The sequence below is a fragment of the Sminthopsis crassicaudata genome, chromosome 6, assembly GCF_048593235.1.
Source record: "Sminthopsis crassicaudata isolate SCR6 chromosome 6, ASM4859323v1, whole genome shotgun sequence".
Lineage (NCBI taxonomy): Eukaryota > Metazoa > Chordata > Mammalia > Dasyuromorphia > Dasyuridae > Sminthopsis > Sminthopsis crassicaudata.
Genome location: NC_133622.1, coordinates 33,974,254 through 33,991,703, shown reverse-complemented (window position 1 = coordinate 33,991,703; position 17,450 = coordinate 33,974,254). Strand labels below are relative to the sequence as shown.

Genomic DNA, 17,450 nt, shown 5'->3' with positions numbered 1-17,450 from the left:
GGAATAGTAGGAATAAAGAGATAAATAAAGTGAGGTGCTCTCAAATCAACAATATTTGTCACCTAGAGATTAGACTCCTCTGGAAGGATCATCACAAGTTTTCTGTTCCTCTATCATGGGAGGGCTGCTCAGCATGTGATAGGAAATCTGGATGTGAGACTGTGAAATATGTATTACGTAATCTATATGCAGTATGTATATGTGTATATATTTCTTGCTATTGGCTTCTATTTGACTGCTTCACCTTGACCGTCTCTGGGTTTACTGATACAAACTTAAGAGGTATCTAATTCAATTCCATAATCATATTTGACTTAAGAGCCATTAGTGGAAATTTCTGTCCATGGTTGCTTATTTAAAGAGTCACTAAGAGAGGTTTTTTATTTTGTTTTGTTTTTACAAATTTCTCTTATTAAGGAATTCTTTCTTAGGTAAGACTTCTATAAAGGTGAATCATTCTTGTTTGCTTGCATATGCATGTATATACACATACATATATACACATATGTTTACTTCTGCATTTATATACATGTCTGTTTATATATATATATATATATATATATATATATATATATATATATGTGTAGCTATACATATGCATAAATGCACACACTAATAAACTAGAAAGGTTCACTTTTATAGAAGTCTTACCTAAGAATTGTGTGTGTGTGTGTGTGTGTGTGTGTGCGCGCATGCGTACTTGTGTGGGTGTATGTGTGCATTTTTGTGTGTATGTGATAAAAGAAGAATAAAAGCTGCTTCAACAATTAATCTATGGGATTACATTGATATAGGGAACTCCCAATGAGGGAACTTCTACCATCTGTGCACATCAATACTTGCTCTGAACCATATACTCTCTTGGTATTTTCTGTTTTGTTTCAAATCGTAGCCCTCCTAGATTGTACTGAAACCATCTACTTCAGCATTTCTTTTGGCACAATAGCATTCAATTACATTGCTATATAGTCATTTGTTCAACCATTCCTCAAATGATGGGTATTCCCTTTCTTCATTTCCTGCTCTTTGCCTCTACAAAACACTGCTATAAATGTTTTTCCCCCCTCTCTTTTGGATATATGCCTAGAATATAGTGCTGTGACAAAAGGTAGACCCAGTAATCTTTTTAAGAGAGACAACATGATGTAGTGGAAAGCCAATAGGTTTTTGAAGGTCTGAGTCTTAGATCTTACATTTGCTAGCCATGTAATGGTGAACAAGTTTCTTTACAACTTCATCTAAATTCTTCATCTAAAAAATGAGGGGATTAGATCTGATAATTACCTAAAATCCTATCTTTCCCTGGCTTTGCAACTTAAGAACTATGTTCCTCATTGAACACAGAATACTTACTCTTTGGTGTTCTGGAGCTTTTGCCTGGTGCTACACAGGCAAAAGGAGACTCAAAGAAGGTGAAACATTCTAGGGTGGCTGTATGTGTTCCTAATTCAGGAATGATTTACCCATTAAGACTGCATTACTTTAATTTTGCTCACTGACTGAAGAATGAAAGGTTGTAGAAGTCAGTTTCTATTATAACTCAGGGATGTTGTCTCATTGTTAGAATCAGAGAAGCTTCAGCTTGAAAGGAACTTTGGCAGTCATCTTAACCTGAGTTTTAAGATATTTTTGAAACTATATTTTGACATATTTGACACTTTGTAAGTCCATATATCTTATTTTATACAATGAAAAATATTATTTGCAGAGAGACTCCCTAAGTTTTACCAGATTGCTGAGGAGATTAGGCCACTATAAAAGATTAAGGACCTCTTATCTAATTTAATCCTTTCATTTTCCTAATGGCCAAATGAAGTTTGAAAGGCAAAGTGATGTGTTCAAGATCACATGACCAATAAATAAGCAAATAGAATCAGAATTTGAATACAAAATAGAGAGACATAGAATATTCTTTCCAGAATATCATTTTTAGTAGTGGAAATGGATGAGGAGGGAGAATTAAGGGGTAATTTTGGTAAGAGCATAATTTCTTGGCCCTACCAGAAGGCAAATTGCCAATTTGAACAATTTAAGAGTAGTCCTTTATAGTTATTCTGTAGTATAGAATCATAAAGCTGGAGGAGACCTTAGAGTCTGTCTTTCTCTATTTACAGATATTGCCTAGGAATTTGGCCAAGGGATACCAGGCTTGTCTCATGCAGCAACCAAGATCCTTTTATTGGGAAGGCAGTCAAAGACACCAGAATAAATAATTTCTTTTCCTGTTGTAAAAACACACACACACACACACACACACACACACAGATGAAGGGACAGAGAGACTCACTTGACAAGTCTTAGACATTTAATTTTGTCTTTAGTATTGGCTATGCATGCAATTGATTTTGCACTTACTATGTGAAGGGTATTAAAAAATGCAAAGACAAGAATGAAATGGCCCTAAACTTGAAGAACGTACATTGTATTGGAGAGAAAATATCACAAGTTTTCAATGATCTTTTACTTTTGTATATAAGCAGTAAGCAAACTTTTCTGGGCTTGGAACATGTATCCCATGGGTCCCATGTGTTGAAACAGATTTTTATCCTGAAGAAAAAAATATCGATTGGCATTCATTAACCAGTTGTCCAGTAGGGCTTAACCACCTGCCCATCCCAACCACTGCCACAAGATGTCATGCTAGCAGGCTTTGATCAATTAGAAAGTTTAACTAAAGTTGAATACAATTAATTATAGCTAAATGCTTTCTATTTGCTCACATATGGATTTCTAATCATATAACCCCACCTGGATGCCCCTACAATAGATAGAGGCTTTGCTTAATTTAAAGACTTTGTCCTGAACACAGAGGATCAATGAAATTTGTCCCAACCTTGAACAGCTAATTTTGCTTGGTTGTATAATTTGCAAACTGGAGAAAATAGCTGTTCATTCTCAAGTAATATCATAAGAAAGAAATGGAGTGAAATAGTTATTATCCAAGTAGCTCTTCTACTTCATGTGTTAAGTGACTTTCTTTTGTCTGATTAGTTGAAGATCTTTCTGGGTTTCACAAAACACTATTTCTTTCTCCTAGTACTCACACCCATCTGTTATATAAAATGATAAATATTCAGAAAGCAAGAAACAAAGCAAAATTGTAGAATGGTTAGCCTGTTTGTGTTTATTATGTTGAATAATCTGTTTTAAGTCTGATTTTTAACTATTTTCCAGTCTATTTATACTAACAAAACTGACAATAAGTTGGACTCATCACACTGTTATGAAATCGTGGGCAAGCACAAATCTATTATTATTATTACTAGTAGTAGTAGTAGTAGTATTCTAAGACCCACCATCTTTTCTGGGATGATTTTCTGCTAATCTGCACAGAAGCTTTGACTTTCTCTTTTTTGACTTCTCTCTCCTTTGGCAGCCTCTTGACATCTCTGTTGATCCTGGTTCTCCACACTCGTGCGGGATTTAGTGTAGATACCCTCTTGGCTTTAGTGTTACTGTAACTCAGAACTCCTAAGCTCAAGGGATCTAACAGCTTGGTCTCTCCCAGAAGGAAGGATTATGGGTATCTACAACTAACCCCAGAGTATTCATTATAGTCATCAGTGAATCAGTGTAGTCATTCAGTAGTACCATCTCTGACAGTAAATAACAACACATTATATTTTATGTGCTTTTGTGCTTGACCCTTAGCTAAAAATAACCACTTAGAGAACTTCAGTGCAGCAAAAACTAATGATCTCCCTTACTTTCCTAAGTTATTCTTGATTCTATCCCCGAGGGAGGGAAATGATACTGATTTTAGAAGTAGGAATTTGGCAGTCTGGAAGAAATACAAGGTAAACCCCTAAATCGTGATAATTTTGCCTTCCTAATTACTTTTAGACTTTACCTTGTCTTCAGGAGGCAGGCATCTTGAAGCCAAGTTAAAATTCACACTTCTGGCTCCATGGACCAAATCCTGAATAGGAAAGATTAAATTTAAATTTGAAATAGCCACAAGGCTCTTCTGATCATTTCGACCAGGTGGGTCTGGGATGATAGGTCATCTTGAAATGCTTTGTTGTAAGTGGTTTAAATCAGTATTGGTTTTGAAACAAGGTGATTTACAACCTTGTCAAAATTCATTTTTACATTAGTCGTGGAAACCCAAAGTAAATATGAGTCCCAAATCAAGGCTATAGGTATAATCACCTTCATTTGCATTTCTTTTCCTGCACTGATTTTTTTTTTAAGCAACTAACAATCACTATACCATTTCAATTTTTTCTTTGTGTCAGCATGTCTAGATTATAAAACGAACTTATTTATTTCAGTCTGTTTTATTATGTAGCTGCCACTACTGAGCCAAGTTTATCATAATTATATTCTGCTATTTAGTATTCATACTGTGATGCTCAATAATATCTTGTATTTTGTAATGCTGAAAAAGAGCTGTAAAACACATTTACTTACCTCTTGTGGTATGACCATCAGAGCCTAGGGAAAAGTGGTAATGATTTGCTTCAGCTAAATCATATGCAGTAGTTTCAAACTCTCTGTTTTGCAGCCAATCTGAGAAGTGTTTGAAAAGGAAACAAATTTCAAATGCATTCCCACCTCTGATTTGGGGAGAACATTTGAATGAAGGTAACTTTTATAACTTTCAGGATATTTGTAGGTTGTTCATGTCCTTACACATCTCATTTCTGCAAAGATATTACATCCAAGGATGTGTACTTTCTTTATTGCATTCATTTATACTAATGAGGAGTTTGTGTGCATAAGAGAAATGAGAAAGGTAATAATCAGTCTCATCATTGTCAATGCTTCTCATTTTTTTAGGGTATCATTGAGAAGGTGGCAAAAGATTTAAGATAGAAAAAACATTGAGAACAAATTGTATAAAACTGCAGTTGGTGAGACATATATATATATATATTATATATACACATAACATACATGTGTGTATGTATAATATAGATGGGTATGTATAGATTACATCTGTATATATTTTTGCATATATACATATATGTGCATATACATACATATATATATATATATGTACATCTCTGTTAAAGAAATTCATTTTAAAATACAAATGCAGTTATAATAATGGTTACATTAAAAGGAGGGTGAAACTTATTGAAACTATCAGGAGAGAGGAAATGAAGAAGCCTGGGTTTTCCTTTTTCACCTTAGTTACTTTTTAGCTGTTGTTTTTATATAATTATTCCAGTTTTTTAAAAAATATATATTATTTCTCCATTTCCTATCTGAAAATAAATGAAATGATACTTATCAGGTGTTGGATGAAAGGTAGATTGTAAATTTAGCTGGTAGCAACAAACCATAATTTTCTTTTAGTAAGAAAATAAAGTTGCTGGGGACATTGCCATGCTCAATACGACAGTCAAGAGTATCAGATGATATTGCCTAGACATTAGTCAGTTTCCATATCACCAACAGCTTTTTCCCTTCTTTTAGAATTGGGCTGTTGTTTTAGGGTCGTGTTGTACTGTACAGCTGAAATCATTCTGGTCCATTATGTTGAAAAAGTATACAGAACATCAAAGCCTGCATGTGATGATAAACAGCGACAGTTCTGTCAACAGTCCCTAAGTGAGTTGGGCTGCCTACCAAAATCCATTATTATTCTATAGCTGATTCTTTGGCCTGTTAAATTATAGTGGGTGACTTCTTATTCCCTTCTTCCATCACCTGAGAGTAAAGCAAAAGTGTATGATGGGCACATGTTTTCTCATTTATTTATTAAGCCAGTCATGCCTGGAAACACAGGAATCATGGAAGTTTTTGTTCTACCTAAGTCAGAGACTCTAAGAAACTCTGGACAGGGCCAGCTTTTCGTGCAGAGGATGCAAATGTGGTTTAATTTTAGGATTTTATGACAGGCACTCCTTTCTCTCTTTTTCCCAGATATCCATCGCACTTGCTAGCCAATGGCCCAACTGCTTTAATAGAGTCAAATTTCCTCAATTAGAGATAAGGCTTTAAATGCTGATATTTATGACAGGCATAAATTATGCCAAGTTATTGCTGGATGATAATTTCCTAATAAGTTTTGAAGAGTAACTGGAGGGAGAAGCACCGAAGGGAAGTGGGTATTTGAAAGTTGGAGAGGAGATATCATAATTGGAGGGGAACCAAGTCTAGAAAATAGAAACTAAAAGTACCCAAGAGCAGAATCATCTTCTCCCTAATTTTGCCTAGGGCCATAGCAGGACTATTTGTCAGTGATTGCACAATGGAAAAGTACAGGACATATAGGAAAGGGATTATGGACTGCTTTATAAAATCTGCACCACAGTGTGGAGTTACAATAAACCTGAAGGTCATGGACCGGGGAGACCCAGCAGGCCACCGATATTATATTTTAAGAAGCAGCTGAAATCTGCCTTTTTTTCTGCTTGCTTAGAAGTACAAATGTCAGAAGATGTGCTGATCATAAAGTGGAAAACAGGGTCAAGGCTACCCTATATTTAAGATTCCAAAGTTTTAATGGGGCATCAAATACTATATTAAATTAGTGATCTCCACAGTAATGATTAGATCTAAAGTTTAGTCAAATTAACTGGCATTTGTTATGTGTTGTAGTTGAGTTCAGATATATAATTGTTCTAAGGAATAATAATACAGGAATTTATGTTTGAATTGAGATAAATTAAGCACATAGAAGGGCAGGTAAATGATTAAATGGTTAGCGTACTGAATCTGGAGTCAGGAAGACTCAACTTCCTGAATTCAAAGCTGTGACCCATCTCCTCTGGCAAGTCATCTAATCTGGTCTGCCTCAGTTCCTGGTCTTTAAAATAAGCTGGAAAAGAAAATAATAAACAACTTCATTATCTTTGCCAAGAAAACCCCATAATAGGATCATGAAGAGTCAGATGTGACCAAAATAAATAAACAACAAATATGTATATAGAGAAAAAAAGTTGTACGAGACCAATAATGTTAATAAGCAATGGTGAGGAATATTGATTAATCAAAAGGGAGAATATGCTGTGATCTAGAATGGTTTATGGAACCTGTGCTTTACGTGATACGACTAGGATTTGGGTAGGGGGAGAGGATTGAATAAGTTTCATTTCTGATGGGGGATGATGTGGTAAGCATATGGTAGTGTGCAAGCCATAATCATGGGATGGTGAGTAAAGTTTAGCAGGAAGAGAGGATTCATCTTGTGCAGTGTCAGGAAAGCTAGATTAAAATGTAATTATGGGATTATCTGGAAAGCTGGGTCATTTGTATTTTATCTTGCCAACAGTGGGAAGGCATCCATTGGAAGGCTTAGGGCAAGGGAACTACATAAAAGTTATCTCTTAGAAGAGAAACCTGGAAGTGATACACAATTTCATTCTGTCTCTTTTGTGTATATCTATGTAACACCAGTTTCAAGAGAATAGAGATACAGTTACTGTATCTTTAAGAGGAAATGGAATCTTTAGTAGTTTAACTGTCATCTGGGAAGAGTTTGTGAGACGACTGAGAGTTTAATTTGTCTTTCTATCAAGACTATTAACTGTTATGGCTGGAGAGAAACTGTTTGAGTTTGGAGATAAAGGAGTAAGAAGAACTTCTTCCTGGAGTGACTGAGTAAATTATCTCCTATTTTGTGAAGAAATATTATGGAGAGATTTGTTGAGAATAAACTTTAACTGACATCCTGAGGGACAGGAATTGTTGGACTGCTCTTGAGGGGATGCCAGTGGCTGCAATTAATGGAGGTGACTCAGGTTGGGATTTTCTCACTCCTAATTTTTTGTAAAAAATTTAAGTATGCCTTTGAGTTATTTATTATAAATAATATTTATTTATTGTATTTTCAATTTTTGATATTTATTTTTAATATTTTTACTATAGATAATACATTATGTAGCCTATGACATTGATATCTATTAAAACCTGTTAGACAAGAGGGTTTGATAATTAAAGAGTAAAAAAAAAAAAGGCTGCTCTGATTATTTTCATATTTCATAAATCAGGAGAAGCTAAATGAGTAGAGATTGGGAAGCGCAATTAATTTATAAGAGAATGCCAAAATGTATTCTTTTATTTATTTAGAATGTGGAATAAGAATGAATAATGTAATAAGTCAAGTCAAGAGAGATCATCCCAACTCAGACTACTTAATGGGATACTCATTCCTAATTCCTATCACATCTATAAATGTACATGTTTGTACCTCCAGATAGAATTTAAGGCCATTTTTGGAAAGGACTGTTTCACCTATGTCTTTGTATTTCCAATATTGAATATAGTACTTAGCACAGAGTAAGTGATTATTAAATGCTTTTTGGTTGATTGTTATACAGAATAAATTAATGATGAAAAGACTGAAAGGAGTGAAAACTATTTAAAATATCATCATGCTAATTATGCTACACAAAATATAAAATGGCTGGGTGCTTGTAGTGGGAATAGAAAAGCAGGGATAGAGGCTAGAACATTATGAAGGATGAATCAGCCCATCTCAAAGTCAAGGGAGAAGGGAAAGTCATTGCCAATTGCAAAATTTCAAATCTAGGACTTTGTGAAAAGGAACTAAATACTGTTTTCAGAAATAGGAAAACCATTGAGTGAAATACCACTGCAGAAATAGATTGGGGTGGGATGAGGTTGGTGGAGGGCAGAAGGGAATAAGAGATGCTTTTGTGAAGGAATCATTCTTTAAAGTTTTCTAACCTTTCACTAAAGACTTGAGTATCATTATTCTACAAAGTTAAATACTTTGCTACCAGCAGCCGCTTATACCTGGACTTACTTGCCCTGGAGGAGTCATGTTGAAAATATCCATTAGGCCTTAGGGTACTAGACAGCTGAAATCATTCCAACTTTCTGTTATGTGAATTAAGAATTGGGGCCGAGGCCATAGGTACCATGACTAACTCTCCTAATAACAGACTGAAGCACAACTTTGCTTAAGGAGATGTAGCTTTTGGCATTCGCTAAGGAATACCATAATAACTTATTCCCCAAATTTTTACAACTTCTATGAGATATTCACAGTGTCATATTTCATGAACTAATACATGAAAAGTGTATCTCAAAGGCTATATAAATGTTGGTTGTTATTGTTATTGTTACTGGCAGTCATTCTCTGAATCCTGAGGCAAATACACAAAACTTTTACATGTGAAAGATGGAATTAAGAATGCTTTAGGGAAGGGACACCTAATGTCATTATCCTGCATATTTGGTAGAAGAATGAGGGTGGGGAACAGCAAAATTTTATTTTGAGTATGCTATAATTTTAGGCACTGGGGGAGATTTAAAGAAAACTAATGTACATTTCTGCTCACAGGGAATTTACAATCTAATAGGAGCAATAATATGTATATTTTCAAATAGTGTAAAAATGTTTGACAGTTTGTAAAGACTTTTTTTTAGAACCCTATGGATTAATATAAAAGTGTTAATTTCAATTTTTTTTAGGTTATGAAAGTGTGTCTCAGACAAATTAAGTGCATTGCCCTAAACGAAGATCTAGTTTAAGAGCCAAGACTCAAAACTCTGGCCCATTTCTGTCTTCAGGCCCATTGCTTTTTCTACTTCTGCATTTGATAAGTATAGAAGACAAATTTAAAGAAAAAAGGATTATCAGAATTCAGGGGACATAGTGATCAGATCAGGGGATCCACTAGCTTTATGAAGAAGAGAGGACTAATTGCAAAAAGTGGCACCATTTTGGATGTATCAATACTAAAGAGAGTCAGCATGGCTTCATGGATAAGGGACTAATATGGTAATCTGGAAGAGCATCTATGGTACCTATTGACCTTGTGGTACAGTGGAAAGCATTTAATCTCTCCCCACTTTAGGCAGCTGGTACTAGAAATTGTGGAGCTACATTAGGGAAGGAAATTTCCTCACCCCCAGGTCTTCCTTACTGCAGTCAAAGCACAAGTCTGGATAAAAAGAAAACCAACAAAAATGGCTAGATCGAAATATAGCTTTTCTATATACCCAAGCTGAAAAAGGACTATAAGCTATAGAGAAATAACAGTCCTATCTCTATAATCCTTGTGTCAAATAGCCTTGGAATGAAAGGCCCCAGTTATTTTTTTAAGCGACTTATAGGGACAATCCACACTTTTATTTATTGGAGTCTTAACTGAGAAAATCTCTTCATGGAGCAGATAGCTTCTCTAGGGGTAAAAATCAACTCCTCAGCACTGTACTTCAGTGTACCAAAAGGAAGAAATATAAATAATTCAAAATATTCATTGTTATGCAAGCATACCAGTTTCAGTGGTCCAGACTTTCTCGGTGCCCCAGCATCCCTTTGAGTGGACAGGGGAGGTTTTGGTATATACACTAGCCTACCACATATTCTTCAATTCGAGTGATTATGGTTGCTCTAGGGAAAAAGAAGTAACAGTTCATTAATGAGCATTTCTGTAGTTTTGCAAAGCTAATTCTTCCCTTACCAGTTCATTTATCTTAACTACAAACCTGTGAATTGGCTACTACTAATAACCCCATTTTATAGATGAGGAAACTGAAGGACATCTCTCTCCCCTCTCTTTCTTCTTCACTCTCCCCTCTCCCCTCTCTTTCTTCTTCACTCTCCCCTCTCTCTTTCTTTCTTCTTCACTCTCCCCTCTCTCTTTCTTTCTTCTTCACTCTCCCCTCTCTCTTTCTTTCTTCTTCACTCTCCCCTCTCTCTTTCTTTCTTCTTCACTCTCCCCTCTCTCTTTCTTCTTCACTCTCCCCTCTCTCTTTCTTCTTCACTCTCCCCTCTCTTTCTTTCTTCTTCACTCTCCCCTCTCTCTTTCTTCTTCACTCTCCCCTCTCTCTTTCTTTCTTCTTCATGCTCCCCTCTCTTTCTCACTCTCTCCCCTCTCTCTTTCTCACTCTCTCCCCTCTCTCTTTCTCACTCTCTCCCCTCTCTCTCACTCTCTCACTCTCTCCCCTCTCTCTTTCTTCTTCACTCTCTCCCCTCTCTCTTTCTTCTTCACTCTCCCCTCTCTCTTTCTTCTTCACTCTCCCCTCTCTCTTTCTTTCTTCTTCACTCTCCCCTCTCTCTTTCTTCTTCACTCTCCCCTCTCTCTTTCTTTCTTCTTCATGCTCCCCTCTCTCTTTCTCACTCTGTCCCCTCTCTCTTTCTCACTCTCTCCCCTCTCTCTTTCTCACTCTCTCCCCTCTCTCTTTCTCACTCTCTCCCCTCTCTCTCTCTCTCACTCTCTCCCCTCTCTCTTTCTTCTTCACTCTCTCCCCTCTCTCTTTCTTCTTCACTCTCTCCCCTCTCTCTTTCTTCTTCACTCTCCCCCCCTCTCTCTTTCTTCTTGACTCTCTCTCCTCTCTTTTTCTTTCTTCACTCTCCCCTCTCTCTTTCTCTTTCTTCTTCACTCTTCCCCCTCCCTCTCTCCCTTTCTCTCCCCCTTTTGTACTAGATTTGGGTTATTCTTGGTACAGGGTGCTCCCCAGGGGGAAAATTCCCTCTGTCCCTGGATATTAGCATTACCATTGCAATATGTAGTCTTAGACAGTGCCTGGGGGGAGCTAGGGTCACAGAGGCATGTGTGTCAGAGACTGAATTTGAATCTGGATTTCAAGACCAGCGCTCTGTCCAACAGATCAGATTTATTGGATTGAATATAAGTATTAGGAAGAACAATCAGTAATTACAATTATTTGTTCACTTACTGTTACCTATATGCCATGACACACATCTTCAACTCTGAAAAGCAAGGATGAAGTTTTCATCTCCATGTGCATTAATCTCAGAGGTATTAAAACACCTTGATTTACTTCTCTATTACTTTACTCCTTCAGTCAACCCATGTCCTTTCTTAGGCCACAACCATAGCTCTTGGGAGCCTGTCCTGGGGGACAGAACATGTTAACTTGTCTGTGGAAGAAGGGGAAGATAAGGAGACTAAAGATCAGCAGCTCTAGCCAGATGACTGTGATAGTATAAAATCAGCTGAGGTTCTTTGGAAATGGAAGAATCTAAAGTGAATAGCAGTGGCTGATTAAACTGTTGTTTTGTGTTATTCACAACATTAACACGGATTACTGAGAGTTTGCATTCGGTATACAAGTTCACAGTATTCTATTATCCATGTTTCTTTCCCCCCAAAGGAACATAAGCCATTTAAAGAGATGAATTGCCACAAGTAAGTCTTTGGAAAGTATACCACAAGATAAGGAACCGGTTCATTAATTCAGGCAATAGTAGCCATTAGTATTTCCATTTCTAACTGCATAGGCAGAAATTTTGAGTCCCCAAGCAAGAATGAAATATCCTCTTACTCTTAGTTAATTGCATGCTCCCTAAAATACATAGAGTACTGGGATGGTATTCTTCTGTGCAGAAAGAGGATGAAGATTTTTAACTTTAATTTGCTCTCCATCTTTTCCATGCTCTCCCATCGTTGATCAGAGGCACTTGAATAATGAATCTTCAATTAGGTACATAATTGATCTTTAGCAAGTGGGACTTTTCCTCAAATTGAGAGAGTTTATGAATTCTATAAAATGTCACATTTTTTAAGGTATCTTAGTAGTGCTTGATTGCACTCTGTAAATATTACCTGTTCAGTTAGTGGCAGACTTTTTGGGGTTTACTGGCTATGTGATCCTTAGCAAATCACTTAATTTTTCTTAGTTGCTTTATCAATAAAAGAAGAATAGTTAATTGTAGTATCTACCTCATAGGGTTGATATGTAGTTTTCTCTTTCCTTCTTCCCACTTTTCAGATTCTTTTGTCTCTTGTTCCCCCCCCCCCCCCATTTGATTATAAACCTTTTCAGGTTAAGGACTGTCTTCCTTTTGTTGTCCATATCTTTAGCACTTAGCACAGTATTTGGAACATATTAGGTACTTACTGTCACAATTCTTACTTTAGGATTAAACTATTGGGCTTTAATTGCTAGGCCCTCAAGTATTGCAAGAGCTACTTTCCAATGTACTTTCCAATGAATCTATTTAATAGATACCTAAGTGACAGTGGCTTGATCTTTAATCATAGACAGGAACAGAATTTTGATGACGTTCTTGGTAGTTGATTAACCATTGAATTCAATATCTTACAATTTTCCAATTACTGTTTTAGGATCTGGGACACATCTTCACCAAACATATCCTAGATTTATTTTTTCTTTGTCAGTTTTTGTTCAGTTGGAGCTTAAGATGGTGGTAAGCCTGTTGGTCAAAGAAAGATGCATGCTTGGTTGTATTATGTTTGTGCCATAACTATGAATATGTAGAAAGAGGATGATGTTACAATCAAAAGAACACACCAGAACTGCACTAGATCTGAGGGTACTTGAATTCTCTTCTACTCCTAAGGAAATTCAAGAAAACAACTGATTTCTCTAGATCCAGTTCCTCATTTTAAAAACCAAATTATCTTAAATATTTCTTTGAGACATTCTAGATTTTCTCATTTTGAAAATAGAATTATCTTTAAGGTTTCTTTTAGCTCTTCTAGTATGGATACACAGATGCCTAGGTTAATGCATGACTACTTATGGTGGTATGGGAAAAGAGCAAATTAACGAGAGTTTCATGTACTGAGGAGAGTTCAGAAGCAGAGATACATGGCAATCTTTTCCTGCATTGTGAGACTAGTAATTCACTGGATCTGATCAAAATACAATCCATTCACACAGAATAAAAGAAGCTCAATACCAGATAAAAGCCTAAAAAAGGTGTTACCTCTACCAAAGACTATTTTTATCAGGTCAATATATAATTAATGAATTATATGTGACCTCATTTAAATATTTCATTTGTCCTTATCATTTTCCTCTGTTAATATTTAAGTTGTCTTAGAATGTATTACATTGATGAAACTCAGGCACAAAGGACAGTTCAGGGGTCTTGTTAAATACCTGCTGAAGAAATAAAACTTCACCTTAGGATTAGATACTAGATCATATGGGATATGTATGCATGCTAATATCAATGTTCTTTATTTTATGCTTTCAGCAACTCACTTCCTGTTCACATGGCTCAATGGGATTCTGAGAATGTATATTTCTTCATTACTGTTGATTCAAATAAATAATATTCTTATGGTAGATTTGTTACTTTTTCAGTTTTCAACCTCACTGACTTTCTGTCCTCAAGTTGGCTTTAGAATTCTGGTTATTCCACATGGAGAAAAAGTTCAGGGTCTCTTGTCAGCCATTGTCAAGAAAATTCTTAGCACTTAAATTAACAATGGGATTAGTTAATATTTTATTAAACAGACATGCTCATAGACTCACAAGGACTACAGCTGTGTCAGTTAATGAACCCCCACAGAAGATATTGTTTCACTGATGACATGACAATTTACAAGCTATTAAAAGTTTAGCTGTTCTAGTCATGTGTATTCAAAATGTATTTTTTTAATCATAGTAGTGGAAAACTAATTCAAAGAAGGAAAAATAGTAATGAACACACAGCAGCCTTTTATGTCAGAATAGCTTTTCAAAGGTACAAATTTTCTTAAAGGGTACTATTTGAGTTGGTTTGCTAAGTTGGTCAGATAATGATTAATTAATTGAGAAGCATTTATTAAATATTTACCACGTGCCACATACTGTGTAAAGCATTATTCAGGCACAAAGAATGGAACTCAAAAATGTACAAGGTATAAGTACAAAGAATATACTCATAATGAGCTTGCATTCTAATGGAGCTGACAGCAAGAGGATACATAAATATAAAATGAATATATACAAAATAGTTAACTATAAGGTAGTTGGGAAGAGAAGATACTAGCAGTTGGAGGATCAGGAAAATGAACAAGGTATATCATATAAATTTCTGTCTCTTGCAGAGCTTAATACAGTACAATGATATTAATAATATTTGTTAAATGAATGACCAGTAAATGGGAAAGAAAAGTACCCAGAAACAACACAGTGTGAGGGACAAGCAAAAAGATGTCCTACTCATTGAATAACTCATTCCTGAATAATCATATGTAGTCTGGAAATGATTTCAATATTATACACTGAATACTAAAAAAATTCAATCAATACAATCAAGGAATCTAGGAAATGGACATAAAGAGTCAGAGAATTCAGGTACAGAGCCCAGACAGTGAAAATATTTGGAGTCAGGAGATGAAGTTTCTTGGAAGAACAGCAAGGGGTTCAGATATCAATAGATCACAGAAGACCTGGAGAGGAGTAAGGTATGAACAACCTGGAAAAGGAGAGGGAAACCAGGTTATGAATATCAGAGGAACTTATAGGTTCCTCTTATAGGTAATGAGGAGCTACTGCCGTTTAGTAGTGAGCAGACATAATCAAATCAAATGTATTGATTACATGTGCTTTAGGAAGAAAATATGATGCACAGAATAGACATGTCATGTTCTATAAAATAGTAAGGCACTCTGATGGAGAGACAGGAGACAGTAGGTGCTAGGTATGTCAAACCACCACCACCATCTCCCCTTTAACCCTAGTTGAAATAGTCTAAGACCATGGTCAAATGAGCCTGGGGGTTAGCACTGCTTCCAGATCAGTGTCCTCAAATATCATCCCGGGAAGGAAGCCTAGGGGGAGATTTTGCAGCCTGACTGCTTTGGCAGATGCTACCTAAAACCTAGCAAAGAAAGATCTGTCTACAGGCATCCTTGATTTTTATCAAAAGATTGGGTCCTTCATTGCGTGATCTTACCAGTGAAAATGATAGTGAAGAAGAGATTAACATGTGCTTTGTCATTGTACCACCGTGCCTTTCCTTCTGATTTGCAGTTGAAGCTTTTCATATATGTTATCTCCATTAGAATGGAGTTCCTTGAAAGCAAGTCATTTTCCATTTTCTCCTGTTTGTATCCCCAAAGCTTAGCCCTTTGCATGTAGCAAGCACTTAATAAAAGCTTCATTATTCATTCATTCCTAGTTCTTTGAGGATGGATTGGATTAATTCAGTTCATTTGTTGCATTAAATATGGACAATTAGAAAAACGTTACTGAGTGATGAAAAATAAGAAGAGATGGCATACATTTTTGGAATAGTTATTGAATACTCTGTATTGAGATGTGCTTTCTCAGGCAGAGAGTAAAGCAATAAACAGACCCATAGTTAAAATTAGAAACTGTAAGCACCAACTCCAAAGTGTCACAGTGAATGTCTCTTCCCCCTTCTCCCTCCAATATCATAAACATTCTGGACTTTGTCCCAGTAATGACTAAGTTAAACATACTGGCAGAAAACAGACTTAAAAACCCACTCAAATATTGCGATTTCTCCTTGCATGAATTATAAGCCTGTTTATATCATGAGTTCATAATAAAGCATTTCAAATTCTTATAGCTTACCTGTGAAACAGGGAAAGAGAGATAGCAGGTACCTTAATTCTGCATGACTATTTGGAGATAATTGCATGTAGTTTTTATATCCTTATCTCAAATCCTCATCTTATGAGTCTGCTTCATTCATTTTCTCCTTCCCCCCAGCTATAAGTGATGTCTGACTTCTCAAATCTCTCACAATACCTCTCCCATGAAATTACATTATAGCTTTTATTCTAATTATTGAGGATCATGTGCTATTTCAAACCCTTGTAAATCATAACTTGTTCAAGGTAAGAGACCAAGTGTTTTTCAACTTTATGTCTAGGAGCTAGCACAGTAAATCACACATTCAGTGTTTAATGAAATTTTTTGGAGATGGTGAATACATTGAGGAATTAATAATGTATGCTGCTTGTACATAGGAAATTTCATAGAATCATAGGGTTTTAGAGAACTAGATGTAATCAGTGGCTTTTTAATCCATTTTTTTTTTGCTTTCAGCCGGAAACATGCTTAAAACATACTGATACTGCAGCAAGAGAAGACTGCATCCTTAATGAGACAGTCTTCAGAGAATAGAATTCCATATGTTCTCTTAACTTTCATTACCTTATAAATTCTCATATAAGAATTCAAGAGAGTTTCTATTGTTACCACTCCAATTCTGGTTCTCATTTGGATGATCTTCAAAACTGCTGATTTGACCATCTCACACCAATTTCTTCCATAGATGAACTCACTTCATGTGTTTGCCAATTTAATCTTCCCCAAAGCATAGTGTTGAGGGCATTGATATTTTGGTCAAATTTTGTGTATATATATAGATATATCTATATATACATATAGATATATCTATATATCTATATATGTGTGTGTGTAACTGAAGTCCAGATTCCTTGACAAATTACATGTTAACTCTAATACCAAAGTAAAGTCCATCATACCTGATTCCACCTACTTTTCCAGGCTAATTATGTTAGCTCCTCCTTTTTATTCTCTATGGTGCAGCAAAACTACTTTCCTTGCTGTTTCTTTTTCAATTTCTTCACATCTTTTGTTAATCATCTAAAACATTCTAACCACAGAACTATGGAATCTGAATGCTGATTGAAGTATTATTTGCACTTAAAAACATTTTTTTTCTTCATGGTTTTTCCTTTTATGATTCTTTTTTCACATGATTAATGTGGAAATATGTTTAATATGATTAACCTAAAAAACATCCAGTAGTCAGTAAACTAGAT

The 17,450-nt window shown here is 35.7% G+C and overlaps 1 protein-coding gene across 1 annotated transcript in view; it reads left to right on the top strand.

Moving 5' to 3' along the window:
* KCTD8 (potassium channel tetramerization domain containing 8) overlaps positions 1–17,450 on the top strand; it is a 264,133-nt gene that overhangs the window by 15,833 nt on the left and 230,850 nt on the right. The window lies entirely within an intron of this gene.